Source organism: Dermacentor variabilis, unplaced genomic scaffold, assembly GCF_050947875.1.
Source record: "Dermacentor variabilis isolate Ectoservices unplaced genomic scaffold, ASM5094787v1 scaffold_12, whole genome shotgun sequence".
NCBI classification, from domain to species: Eukaryota; Metazoa; Arthropoda; class Arachnida; order Ixodida; family Ixodidae; genus Dermacentor; species Dermacentor variabilis.
This window is the reverse complement of record NW_027460280.1, coordinates 35,386,472-35,400,762: the sequence shown is the minus strand read 5'-3', so window position 1 is coordinate 35,400,762 and position 14,291 is coordinate 35,386,472. Positions and strand designations below refer to the sequence as shown.

Below are 14,291 nucleotides of genomic sequence, written 5' to 3'. Positions count from 1 at the left end.
AATGCCGAGTTTAAACGGCGGCCCCGGGAGACCTACCCCGAGCTGCGCGCCCGAGACGCGGAAACACATTGGCGGCGCCGAGAGGCCGACACCGATGTGCGCGCCCGAGACGCGGAACACATTGGCAGCGCCGGGAGGCCGACCTCGAGCTGCGCGCCACAGATGCCGAGTTTAAACGGCGGCCCCGGGAGGCCTACCCCGAGCTGCGCGCCCGAGACGCGGAAACACATTGGCAGCGCCGAGATGCGAAACACATTGGCAGCGCCGGGAGGCCGACCTCGAGCTGCGCGCCACAGATGCCGAGTTTAAACGGCGGCCCCGGGAGGCCTACCCCGAGCTGCGCGCCCGAGACGCGGAAACACATTGGCAGCGCCGAGATGCGAAACACATTGGCAGCGCCGGGAGGCCGACCTCGAGCTGCGCGCCACAGATGCCGAGTTTAAACGGCGGCCCCGGGAGGCCTACCCCGAGCTGCGCGCCCGAGACGCGGAAACACATTGGCAGCGCCGAGATACGGAACACATTGGCAGCGCCGGGAGGCCGACCTCGAGCTGCGCGCCACAGATGCCGAGTTTAAACGGCGGCCCCGGGAGGCCTACCCCGAGCTGCGCGCCCGAGACGCGGAAACACATTGGCAGCGCCGAGATGCGAAACACATTGGCAGCGCCGGGAGGCCGACCTCGAGCTGCGCGCCACAGATGCCGAGTTTAAACGGCGGCCCCGGGAGGCCTACCCCGAGCTGCGCGCCCGAGACGCGGAAACACATTGGCAGCGCCGAGATGCGAAACACATTGGCAGCGCCGGGAGGCCGACCTCGAGCTGCGCGCCACAGATGCCGAGTTTAAACGGCGGCCCCGGGAGGCCTACCCCGAGCTGCGCGCCCGAGACGCGGAAACACATTGGCAGCGCCGAGATACGGAACACATTGGCAGCGCCGGGAGGCCGACCTCGAGCTGCGCGCCACAGATGCCGAGTTTAAACGGCGGCCCCGGGAGGCCTACCCCGAGCTGCGCGCCCGAGACGCGGAAACACATTGGCAGCGCCGAGATGCGGAACACATTGGCAGCGCCGGGAGGCCGACCTCGAGCTGCGCGCCACAAATGCCGAGTTTAAACGGCGGCCCCGGGAGACCTACCCCGAGCTGCGCGCCCGAGACGCGGAAACACATTGGCGGCGCCGAGAGGCCGACACCGATGTGCGCGCCCGAGACGCGGAACACATTGGCAGCGCCGGGAGGCCGACCTCGAGCTGCGCGCCACAGATGCCGAGTTTAAACGGCGGCCCCGGGAGGCCTACCCCGAGCTGCGCGCCCGAGACGCGGAAACACATTGGCAGCGCCGAGATGCGAAACACATTGGCAGCGCCGGGAGGCCGACCTCGAGCTGCGCGCCACAGATGCCGAGTTTAAACGGCGGCCCCGGGAGGCCTACCCCGAGCTGCGCGCCCGAGACGCGGAAACACATTGGCAGCGCCGAGATGCGAAACACAGTGGCAGCGCCGGGAGGCCGACCTCGAGCTGCGCGCCACAGATGCCGAGTTTAAACGGCGGCCCCGGGAGGCCTACCCCGAGCTGCGCGCCCGAGACGCGGAAACACATTGGCAGCGCCGAGATGCGAAACACATTGGCAGCGCCGGGAGGCCGACCTCGAGCTGCACACCACAGATGCCGAGTTTAAACGGCGGCCCCGGGAGGCCTACCCCGAGCTGCGCGCCCGAGACGCGGAAACACATTGGCAGCGCCGAGACGCGGAAACACATTGGCAGCGCCGAGATGCGAAACACATTGGCAGCGCTGGGAGGCCGACCTCGAGCTGCGCGCCACAGATGCCGAGTTTAAACGGCGGCCCCGGGAGGCCTACCCCGAGCTGCGCGCCCGAGACGCGGAAACACATTGGCAGCGCCGAGATGCGGAACACATTGGCAGCGCCGGGAGGCCGACCTCGAGCTGCGCGCCACAGATGCCGAGTTTAAACGGCGGCCCCGGGAGGCCTACCCCGAGCTGCGCGCCCGAGACGCGGAAACACATCGGCCGTGCCGGGAGGCCGACCTCGACCTGCGCGCCCGAGAAGCCGAAGCTCAACGGCAGCGCCGAAAGGCCGAAGCCGAGCGGCGCGGACAGACATCGGCGGCGTCGGAATGAAGAACCCGGGCTCCGCGAACGAGAGGCTCTAGAACCGCGTCAACGTAGAGAAGCAACCATCCTGAACGGTGGAGCCACTGCTCGCTTCAAGCGGGAATTCCTGGATCGAGACTTTCGTCACAGTAATCGCACGCGTAAAAATAAAACGCCCGGTAAAACACGGACAGAAACCCCACGCGCAAAAAGAATACACTGCGAAAACCGTCCCCCTACCCCCCCCCCTGGTAAAAAGCACTCCTAAAGCAAGCTCATCGCTCGAAGTATGCAAAAGCGAAAATGAGGTCAAAGAATGGCGAAACAAAAGATTTACAATATAGACTGCTTGCGAAGTTTGACTTGCATGGTATAAAACTCGGTGTATTTAACACAGCTTCGCTGTTCGACCATCTTCACGGACTGGAATGGGGCGCTGATTTCCGTTTTTCTTCTTTTTCTTTTCTTGATCCTTTTTTTCCTTCTCGCTCTTTGTCCTCTTAACGATCCCTTATCAATCCCGATCCCTTAGCAAACCCGAAACTCGCCTCTGGTTAACCTCCATGCCTTTCTTCTCTCTCTCTCTCTTAGCACAACACATATTCTGCGAGAATGCGGACACCGATTACCCCCCAAAACCAAGTCAAGCGTACCACTGTGCCTAGTGATTGAATATGGGCACATCCACGGAGGCCCAACGCTACCTGGCCGCTTACATCGAATCGACAATGATGCGAGGTACCAGCAAGCCTCTGGAATGCGGGTTAGATCGCTTACTAACCTATATTAAATACATGATCTTTTTTTCTCTCTCTGTCTCTGTGTGCGTGAGGCATACGGACAGTTCCACCAGCAGTGCCAAAGTTTAGCTTCTTGCCTTACGTGACTACATCCCCTTCGTCCCACTGTAAACTGAGTCAGCCATGCATCTGGCGCGTGTTTTGAGGCTCCAAGTTATCACTTGAGATCCCGCAGTCAGATTTACAACATGGGACTTCCGAACAGTTAGCGTCCGCGATCAAAGAGACGTGCCACTGAACTTTTAATTGCATTTATGACATCGTTCTTCAGTAGCATGCCAGGTCACGGCGCTATCGTGCGTAATGACCTTACTGATAACGCTGCTGTCGCTAAACGTGCCCATAAAAGGTTTCCTTAACGCAGTAGGTCGTAAAACAAAACAGGTGACACAGACTTCGCAGACCTCTTTAGTCTATATTCCGTAATTGCGCTACACAAGTTATAGGTATGCGAAGAAGACACCAGCCATCCCACTTGTCCTCTTTCGTCAATTAAAATTAAACCCCCGCGAATGTTTTGTTCCCCGAAATAATCAGGTTATGTCAAGTGAGGTGACTGCGTTGAAATGCGAACAGAATATAGAGCTCGTCTCGAAGCCATTGAAGGTTGAAGGTTGAAGAATGAGGTTGGAGGATATATGTCGCCCACATTTTGTAACGGACACGAGCACTATATACCGTCGAATATATATACCGTCGTTAGTGGAACTGGGGAAGACCCTCGACCAAGTTTTTCTTATTGTGTGATTGTCACTTTGCCTGCAGTTCCTTGGGAAATTCCCGGTCAATTATTCTTAATTATGGATGCGTCTGTCTACGCTATGTAAAATATTTTCGATCAGCCATGTCGCTATGGAACCAATAAATATTACAGTGGCAGCATGCGTACTATACTTCAGGGGCCAAATTCACAAAGCTTTTCGTTCGTAAGTGCTGTTTTTCATTGGCTAATCGCCTTCGCTATCGATATGTCCTACATCGCTATTGACTGGCACAACCGCTTTTAGTGTAAGAACGTTTAGTGAATACGGTCCCAGAGTTTTGATATTACTAATTAAAAAAGAAAAAAAAAGAAAGTTCGTCATTCGCGGGTTTCGAATAATGTTGCATTGGCACACATAAAGAGCCGAGGCATGTAACGGGGACTCATAATTTGCTTTAGCAGTTGCTAAAAAATAAAAATAAAAAGGTAGCCGTCCTAACTGCTAAAAGAAAGAAAATCTCCAGCGCAAAAGAGTGCACTTGAAGACACGCTCCCTTTCAGATTGACTCATCATTTCCACCTTTTCCTTTCCCGTGTTGCTGACGTTGACGCTGCCGATGTTATCGCCAAAGCGGTCCGTCACTCTTGCGCCGGACGGTGGACACGGCAGCGCGGGCGGCAGAAGGAAAAGGCCGCGAGTTCGCCGGTGTCCCAGCAGAGTAAACAAGCACCAGCAGATGCCGCGTTTGCCACCAGAATTCGCGTTGCAAGGAAGAGCACCACTACGTCGCCGGTGCCATCCTCGACTCGTGAGAGAGGCCGACTACGCGCAATAATTCATCATGGCTGGGCCCTGCGGCTTGCGATTTGCAAAGACGCCCAACGACAGCCCTGATTCATCGCCCGCTAAGCGAAGGAAGTATGACAGCAGCACTGCGCCACCAACAAAAGACGCGTATTCCCGTGGTCCCGTTTTGTGCTCTTCATTCGAGCGGTCAAAAACGGACACGCTTTGCAGACGGTACGGGGAATAAAAAGCGACTGCGAGGTGGTGAAGTGCTGGAATCTGAGGAAAAACTCACGACAAAAATTTTAAGGGACTCGGTTGGCTTCCCTCAGCGGCGCATATTATTCTTTCGCCCTGCCCTTCGCCTCACTGAAGAACCGTTCTTGTAAGCAAACAATAAATCATCGTCGTCATCAGCCTCACCCTGTTTTATTGTACGCTGGGAGGACGAAAAGCCCACTTGCCCATATCGTGCGTCAGCCGAAGTCATCATCTGCCTGCAAATTTCCAAAGCACAGTATCCCACCTAATACCCAGCCCATTTTTGCACAATCAGGCGATAAAAATAAAGAAAACAATCCATCGAAAGTGTAGGCAAAAGGTCAGATTGCCCAAGTAATTCTCGTGGCATCAATATATATATATATATATATATATATATATATATATATATATATATATATATATATAATTGCTTAACAATATTACCGCGACATCTATGCTGGGTGGCATGATCTCCGCCCATCGCATCTGCCCGTCTGCACCTCCACGCTCCAATTATAGTTCCAGAGGGACGCCAATCTTGAAAATTCGCCCCCGTAGACGCTTTAATTGGAGGTATGTGCCGTTCTTCTGTATGAATACGGCATGTCCTTGCGAGCTCTGCACAGTAACTGCCATACACACTGCTGAACCTCTAATTCCTGCAAGAAACTTAGGCAAAGAACAAGTTGTCGTTTGGTAAGAGCAGGTAGAAAACCGTAATGCTTGATGTAGCTACATTATACATATAGGAAATCGCTTGGTGAACCATGCTGGACACGAAGATAGCTAAATATAGCTCGGCATAGTGAATTCCGCTGTGATTTAGAGTTAACGAACTCCAAAGTGGTTCTGGAAGGATCTCTGGAAGTGGGTCACGTCAATGCTAAGCGTGCTGCTTGAACTGCTCGCAGCGACTGCGGAGAACTCATCCTGATCCCGTATACCGCTTTCGGGAACTGACGGATCGGCACTTGTGTCACCTCTTGCACAGCGTTCGCTGCGTAGTAGTGTGACGTGGAGTGACGATAGCGGCCTGATAATTGTTTTGACCCAATATGACTTTCACCACCGTGTCGCGTTCGTCAGTAAATTTTTTTCGTAAGCAACATTCTTTTCTTTAACACTCAACTACCTTGTACGCCGCCGTTGTGACACACGTCGGTTAACAGGACCTGGACCATATGCCTAGAATTTTTACGCGTTTGAGAACCTTGAGGAGTACCTTTAGGAACCCTTTAAAGTAGGTAACGACATGTGCCTTTAATTTTCGGGATGCTCTTGGAACATGGCGATGTGCGCCTACTAAGGAGCTTATATATAATATAATGCTCCCATATACGACAAAGAGCACACAATTATACTATGCAAGATGCCTTGGCTTCATGTGTTAGTGTGTTTCACGTGCATTGTGTTTTCTCTCCTTCATCAAACGTAGTCGCATGCTAGGCGCGCAGCTATCGCCTATCTTCTATACTGCATTTCCCAATTGAAGGCTGAGCTATAGGTAAAAAGAAGCCCACAAGAAGAGACAGACGACAAGTTACGCTGATTTTTCAGCAGTTTTATTTTCGTCGTCTTCGCGCACATTTATACAGGATTATCAGCGTATGCGCAGGCAAACAGTGTGCTTTAAAGAACATTGAAGTCCTTTCATGAACAGTGTAATAGAGAGCTCAGACAAGCTGGCTCCGCTCTCTTTTCTCGGTTCGTCCCGGCAATAATGCTGCAATCGAAGTGTAATCGAATAAAGTTCGCAATCTATACAACCTAGACCACGAAAGCCACTGTCTTGCTTGTCGGCGCTGTTCCGATGCGTCCTTAGGAGGTCATTCACGCATCTTCTTGTCTGGCAGGAAAGGCCATACAAAAACGACGCTTGATAAATGGCTTACTCTTGTGCACATAGCCAACCTGTTCTTGTGAGCTCTGCCACGCAAAATTAAACATTGTAAAGGGCTACTCGTATTCGCGTCTCTTTCACAGTATGATATACAATAAGAGCTTGAACATTCATTGATCTGAAAGCTCGGACAAGGGGTCAGAATCAGTAAAGTTGTTGCTTTTCTTTTGCGTTCGTTGTTTTGTCTTCCACTACCTCTACTTTAAGTTCTCCTATCCCCGTTAAACATTTTTTCTCTGTCTCTCCTAGTAACGCACAAATGTCATCAGTCCCTCACCTTCACCTAATCTATTCTGGGAAGAGTCGCTCGTTCCACGGGCGAATCAATAGACCGCTTTGTAGCGCCTTTCTTTAGAGCACACAGGGACCCTCACGGAAGCCGGCAATTTGAGACAGTAGCACGGTCTCATAAAGAAAAGTTTCCTTGCTTCCAGCTTTGGCTTTAGTTCATAAATGTCATTCGATTGTAGAGTGTCGTGTTGTGCAGTTATGCGGTCTCTGATATCGAGCTTACCACCTCTAGAACTTTGCGCGTTCAGTGGGCGTGTGATTCGCCCACGCTCTTAGAAGCTGCCTTTCTCCCGTCTTCTACTTTCGCTTGATTTTACGAGGGCACCATATTAGTATGCAGTCATTAATGCGGGGTATTCTTGTTTTATTGTAACAGGACGCGTCATTTTTTTTAGGTTAGGAATACGCGGCAAAGGCCAGTCAAAACGGCAGAAAACACACAGCGAGGCAAATCTAGTATACGCTTAATCCGCCTTTGTCGAGTTTCACTAATATTATTTGTGCAAGGCCGTGTTCCCTTTTCTTCCTCGTTTTTAGCCGTTGTCGATCAACTAGGCCTTACATAAGTTTTGCAAAACGCGCCTTGATGGCCATCTGTATATTTGTGGACATCCTTATTTCTCGCTTTCTCTCTTACATCTCAGTATACTAAAAGTGCATCGGCTGCTTGCTGGAAATGCGCCTGCTTTGGGTGATTTAAGACCACGTTCCTTCGTAGCGGCAGATCACGCGTTTCTACCGGCCCACGTTCTTCTCTTCAAAGCTCTGATACCAGCCGCTGACCCGAGATAGAGAAAACTCAAGAAGACTTATATTTCACTCTATATGAGCTTTGTTCCTATGTATCCAGATCTTGTCCAAATCGTCTTTTTTTTTTTTTGTCAGCGCTCAGTGAGACAACAGTTTTATTGTTATTTCGTTTTAAGAATCTGCTTTAGCCTAGTCTACTCAGGCTACGTGAATCACCGCGTACTCGGTAAGAGTTCCTGCTGGGAACTTAATCTGCATTCTTTTTTTTTTTTCTTACGTTGTGAAACATCAACAAAAATGTGACATTTCTTGTCGGCGTAACGCCTCCAGCGGTCTTCAAAGATAAGTATGCAACATAGGCGGCTTATACAACTAGGTGAAGTGTGCAGAACACGATTACACCACTCGGCAAAATAAGCAAAATGCAACAAACAAATCGCGTTTCCGATGCCTGCACTCGGTTCGCGAGGCGTCGCATTTCGTAATAGTTGGCGACTTGGTAGTAGAGCAACTTCTCGGAATACGCAAGAAAATATTTTTCTTTCTTGTGAGCAACACGTCAAAGAACAGTGCCAAGAACAAAAACAAAATAATGTGGAGGGGGGCGAATAATAATAATGCGAAGCCTCTGATAATCCCGCAGAGGAAATTCTCGATAGAATATTTCCTAGCAAAGGTAGTGTCGATGTTCCCGCTCCAGTATAGCACCGTACTTCTTGGTCCACAATTTAGAAACAGTTATTCGTACGTGAGTTCACGCTTTTATCTTCTTCTCTTTCTATCGATAAGGTATCTTTGTGGCGCCTTTTAAAACGCCTGTTTCATTACATTCTTTTTTTTAATTACACAACACCTTCCATTGCATTAATCGGCGTGCACTACTGATATTGCTGTGGATATTCTTTCGCCCAATCAACGAATAGGAAACGGGGAAAACTGAACCAAAAAAACCTCCTCACACTTGGCGCGCGCGCGCGCGGCGCGCGGCGGGAGCGCCCAAGTTGAGGAGGCGGCAAAGAAGAGGAAGGCAGAGGAGCGTGCTGCCCGCTCACCGCTTCTCGGGATGAAGCGCAACGAAGTCGAAGGCGAGAGACGGGACACCTCGGAGCGCCGGGACCTTCGTTCGCCGGTTTGCGGGCTGTCGTCGGACTGATTCAGCACCGGTGCCCCAACCCGACGTTGTTCAACTCCCCGCGCGTTCCGCGCCCGGGTCCATCTCTATTGGGCCCGGGCCTATCACGTGGGCCGCGGCTGCACCAATCGTGGAGCGCGGCCGCCTCACATGCACCTGCGGTGGCTTCCCGTCGAGGGCGCACTGAGGTGATGCGGGAGAGAGGCGTTGTAGTAAACTGCCGAGTGCACTACGCCAGAGTTCATCGCAGGTCATTAAGATTTTAGGCCCGCGCAACGGCACCCCCTCAAGAGCGCATTTTCGTTCGCCGCCGATTCGATGCGGGGGCGGGAAAACTGCGAGCGGAGTTTGGGCCTCTGGCAAAACACCAGTGTATCTCTTTGCCCTTTCACACTCACTTCGGTAGCAAGATGACGAGAGCAGTCTTTGGCGTCCGCGACGGTGCCGCTTTTATAATTTTTGCAGTCACTGCACTCACTGCTAATTAAAGAAACTGGATGCATTATAAGTAGCATGTGTGCAAACACCACTGTAAAGATCTACATCCTAAGACACATACTGCCAACGTTTACCCGCCGTGGTGAGTTAATGGCGATGGCGCTGCGCTGCTAAGCACGAGGTCGCGGGATGAAATCCCGGCCGAAGAGGCCGCATTTAGATGGGGGCGAAATGCGAAAACGAATGTGTCACCTACATTGGGTGAACGTTAAAGAACCCTAGGTGGTCGAAAATAATCCGGAGTCCCCTACTTCGGCGTGCTTCAAAATCAGATCGTGGTTTTGGGGCGTAAAAACTCAATAATTTCATTATTTTTTTATACACTCACCCTTCCACACACCTTCCCCCTCGCACACACACACGCGCGTACACACTGCGCGTGCATGCATGCACGTCCCAGGCCAGAGAAAAAAAAATGTTTCTGTGTATTACGCAAGAACAAATGGTACGATACGATTATGCCATTTTGTAAGAAATACCTATAAAGATTAAGGCAGCGTATTATGCATTATGTGTGAACTTCTGTCTCGAAATCCTGTCCTCGTCCGTTTCCGTTTCGCCTCTGTCGCAGGCTACTGTTAGTCTCTTTCCAAACAGTATTGACTTTCGAATGTAGTCAGCAATGCATTGACCTGGGAGATCTGCTGTTCTGTTTACTTAAATTATCACGTAATGGTCCCCGAATGCATGCAACATTATAATAGTCGTGCTACCTAGTATCACTCGGGAACAAGTATATATAAATACGAATTTCATTCCATTTCATATATTATACCCTCAAGGCCTGTGAAGGCTTTACAGGGGGGGAGAGGGGGAAGGGAGGGGGGAGGGGGTTACAAGTAAATTCGAACAGTAAGTCTTGCAAAAGAAAAATATACAACATAAAAGTACAATTTGACAAATAATTCATTAGGAACACAATGAGCAATTACAAAAGGTATTACAAAAAAGGACAATATATACAAGCACATTAAACAGCATTCTAGCTAGTAACGTTGGTTAAGGCATCACGAAACAAAAGATTATCACTAATGGACACATGGTTTGCGGGAAGGTGGTTCCACTCTAGTGATGTCCGAGGTACGAATGACTGGGAAAATGTATTTGTGCTGCAAGAAGGGACGTGAACCTTGCAAGAATGATCGATGCGACGAGATACGTAGTGTGGAGTATGGATGAATACATCCCGTAGTGTTGTGGGGTGAAAAATTTTGTGAAGTAATGATAAACGGGAGACTTTACGTCGAGCTGCAAGAGATGGAAGAGAAAGGCTAGTTTTCATGGCTGTTACGCTGGCACTTCTGTTATAATTCGAAAGAATAAAACGAGGAGCGTTATTCTCAACTAATTCTAATGCGTTAATTAAGTTTAGGTTATTAGAGTCCCAGACTGATGTAGCGTATCCTAATTTAGGGCGTATTAGTGTTTTATAAAGCAATAATTTCAAAGAGTGTGGAGCCTTAAAAAAGTTTCGCCTTAAGTAACCAAGAGCGCGGTTAGCATTGTTCACTATATTAGTAATAGGAGTTGCCCAGGTAAGGTCGTACGTAATATGAATTCCTAAGTACTTGTACGAAGTTATCTGTTCTAAAGGAAGACAATTTAAATAGTACACCTGAGAGACGTTAGGTGTCCTATATACACTTGTTAACATTTATACTTTACACTTGTTAACACACTTGTTAACGTTTAATTCCATTAGCCATAAACTGAACCAGATAGATATTATATCAAGGTCCGATTGAAGATGGTTAGTATCACAATCCGTAGTTATTTCTCTAAAGATAACACAATCAACCGCGAAGAGATGAATGTTAGAAGTTACTTGTAAAGGAAGGTCGTTAATATATATTAAGAACAACAAAGGACCGAGAACCGATCCTTGGGGCACTCCGGAAGCAACAGAGCACACCGGTGAATTGCAGCCGTTAGCACTAACGTATTGTGAGCGATGAACCAGAAAACATTCGATCCATTTTAAGAGATTAGCACCAATATTTAAATGGGTTAGTTTGTGGACTAGAAGTTTGTGACAGACTTTATCAAATGCTTTTGAGAAGTCTAGAAATATGCAGTCGGCGCATGATGAACGATCAAGAATTCGGTGCAACTGATGAGTGAAGGATACGAGTTGAGTCTCGCATGAGTATTATTTCCTAAAGCCATGCTGTGCAGGTGAACAAAATGTGTTATGTTCAAGGAAGTCGACGAGGTTTGTGAATACAATGTGTTCTAGAAGTTTGCAGCACATGCTGGTAAGAGAGATGGGGCGATAGTTGGTTGCTATGTTTTTGTTACCAGATTTATGGAGCGGAACCACCTTTCCGACCTTCCACTGATAAGGTAAAGTGCTGGTGTTGAGGTATTGTTGACAAATTTTGGTTAGTATTCTAGAACTGTATGCGGAAATGTTTTTTAGCAACTTAGTGTTAATTGAGTCAAAGCCAGGTGAAGAATTGTAGTCGAGCTTGTCAATAAGTTTAGCAACACCAGATGTATGAACTATTACCGGAAGCATGACTGGATAATCATAGTTACGTAACTCGGGAAGTTGTTTATTTAGAGCTCCCGAAAAATTCTTGAGGAAGGCTTCGTTAAGGTGATTTGCAGCACCATGTTTAGGAACAGGCTGCCCAGTAGAGTCGTATAATAAGGTTAAGTTATCAGAAACAGGTTTCATTATTTTCCAAAATTTTTAATGCTAGTTTTAAGAATAGATGGAACAGTAACAGCAAGAAAAGTACGTTTAGCAAGTTTTAAAGCTTGAATATATTCGTTAGAAGCCACCTTGTATGCCGTCCAACGAGAAGAACTCGAGGACAACTTAGCTAAGCGGTAGATACGCTTTTTACGTAGAAAGTCGTTTAATGCGAGTGTTATACCAGGGGGCTTGTGAGTTAGAAGTTAAGATACGGCTGGGAACATATTTGTTCATTAGTTCATTTACTTTATGAGCAAACAGGTCCCAATTAGTTTGCACAGAACGGTCACCAAAGTTAATTAGGAATGTGTCAAGAAACGTATGTAAGTCGTTATTGATGACCCCGAAGTTTGCTCTACTATAGTCGAGTATTGTTTTCTTTTTCTTGATATTTTCGGATGGTTGGTATAATGGTAAAATGCATTGCAGAATGGTCACTTAAAGGCGGAAGGAAGGTATTGTTGGAAGTTAGTTTGTGTTCACTAGTAAGTACTAGGTCGAGAGTGTTTGATATAGTAGCAGTATTCCGAGTTGGTTGAGTGACCACTTGCGAAAAGGAAAAAGTAGAACATACATCTTAAAATTCCTTCGCCTGAGACGAAAAAGGGAGTAATGAAGGAGGCTGAGAGTTCCATATAATGTTCGGGAAGTTAAAGTCACTTAACAAGTAAAGAGGAGATGATGGAAAGCGTGATGATACGTTATTAAATACATAATGCAATTCAACGAATGTGGGCGAGGAAGAACGAGATCGGTAGCATACGCCTATAATTGCTTTCTGGTGATCAATGTTAAATGAAGCCCAGACGATTTCGAGGTCAGTAGCAACTGAAATTCGTGAAGAAGAACATCATTCGTGACGTTCTTGAATACGAATAGTCAGGGTTCGCGAAGAAGAACGAGACCGGATTTCACAGGACATCCATGTTTGTGTTTCCCGGTGCCAGGCACTGCCAGCAACATCTTGTCTTACGTCGTAACTTAGTTGCTGCTAATAATATGACCAGAAAGCAAATAACCTTCAGCCAAATAGCTACTCATAAGCAGTCATTTATACGGACGTCATGTGTCTGAGATTGGACGGAAACTGGGCTGGCTGGTGGCACTAACTACAGGGTAAACATTCAGAGAGGAAAGCCTGAGAGCACTTGGGGCTCAGAAGGCAAAAATTAAAATAAATTAAATTATGGGGTTTGACGTGCGAAAATCACTTTCTGATTATGAGGCACGCCGTAGTGGAGGATCGAAATGCGGCCGCCGTGGCCGGGATTCGATCCCGCGACCTCGTGCTCAGCAGCCCAACACCATAGCCACTGAGCAATCACGGCGGGCCTCAGAAAGCAGGCGGGGTGATGGCAACGCCGGTAGTGAGCGCTGCCAGCCATGGAGGTAGTTGCTTCCTCTAGCATAGCTCACATATTCAACAACTTTGCTAAGTACCAAATCCACGAGCCTCCCTATGCCTACCGAAGTTTACAACATAATACTCGAAATATCCCTGCTTCCCGATTCTGGGGTAGCAAACAATAAGAAACTTGGTTAGCGCTGTGTTTGTTGAGAACCATCTGAACTAATCATGACACTGCTCGTTTTGTGCAAGTTTATTAACTTACTGAGGTGCCTTGTATACCTAACGTGGCTTGCGTTTCCTAGTACCCTTTATACGCAAGAAAAGCTACTAAAAGGGCTCGTCAAGCATCTCAAACACGAAACATGAACGGCCCAAGCGACAGGATCCTTTAAATTCATGCACACGTGCCTACAAATTGTAAATGGCAATTAATTCGCTGCTTCGAATGCACTGTACATTCAGCACCGAAACACGGCATGATCCATGCCGGTAGAGGTCAACCAGCGCTCTACGCTGTGAACAGGAGCCGTTCGACGCAGTAGACACTGGACAGAGTAATTAAAGATACAAGGACAACAAACGTTAAGCCAACACTAGTAATTCTTCGTAATACAGTAACTTCCCGCATTATTCGTAAAATATAGATGCCGGTTAAGTTTAACTAAGATTAACTGGGGGATCAAGTGGCGAGGTTGGAAGCACTCGCTTCGGGCTGCTCCCATATGCTCTACTTTATAAACAAAGGCGTTATCACTGATGAAATAATTAACGCACACCCAAAGCCACGAAAAAGAATATGTAAGGTACAAATAGTGGAGAACGCAAAGTCGCAATTAAGCACGAATTCGAAGAAAAAAAGCATGAGCAGACATATATCTCAGGCAAAATATATTTTCATCTTTGATTGCTTCATGTTCCGAACCGCAACGTCGTCGATAAGATTAGCAACGAACGAAATACCAAAAACACTCTTCTGTCTCGTTCATGCAGTGTGCTGCGCA

The 14,291-nt window shown here is 48.3% G+C and overlaps 1 protein-coding gene across 3 annotated transcripts in view; it reads right to left on the bottom strand.

The window, feature by feature from the left end:
* The window catches only part of LOC142566420 (U-scoloptoxin(11)-Sm5a-like), a 225,785-nt gene extending 217,039 nt beyond the window's left edge, over positions 1-8,746 (bottom strand). For all 3 annotated transcript variants that reach the window (XM_075677394.1, XM_075677398.1, XM_075677397.1), the window contains exon 1: positions 8,661-8,746. The gene's annotated coding sequence lies outside the window, so the exon portion shown is untranslated. The remainder of the gene's footprint in view (positions 1-8,660) is intronic.
* Between the last annotated feature and the right edge of the window lie 5,545 nt (positions 8,747-14,291).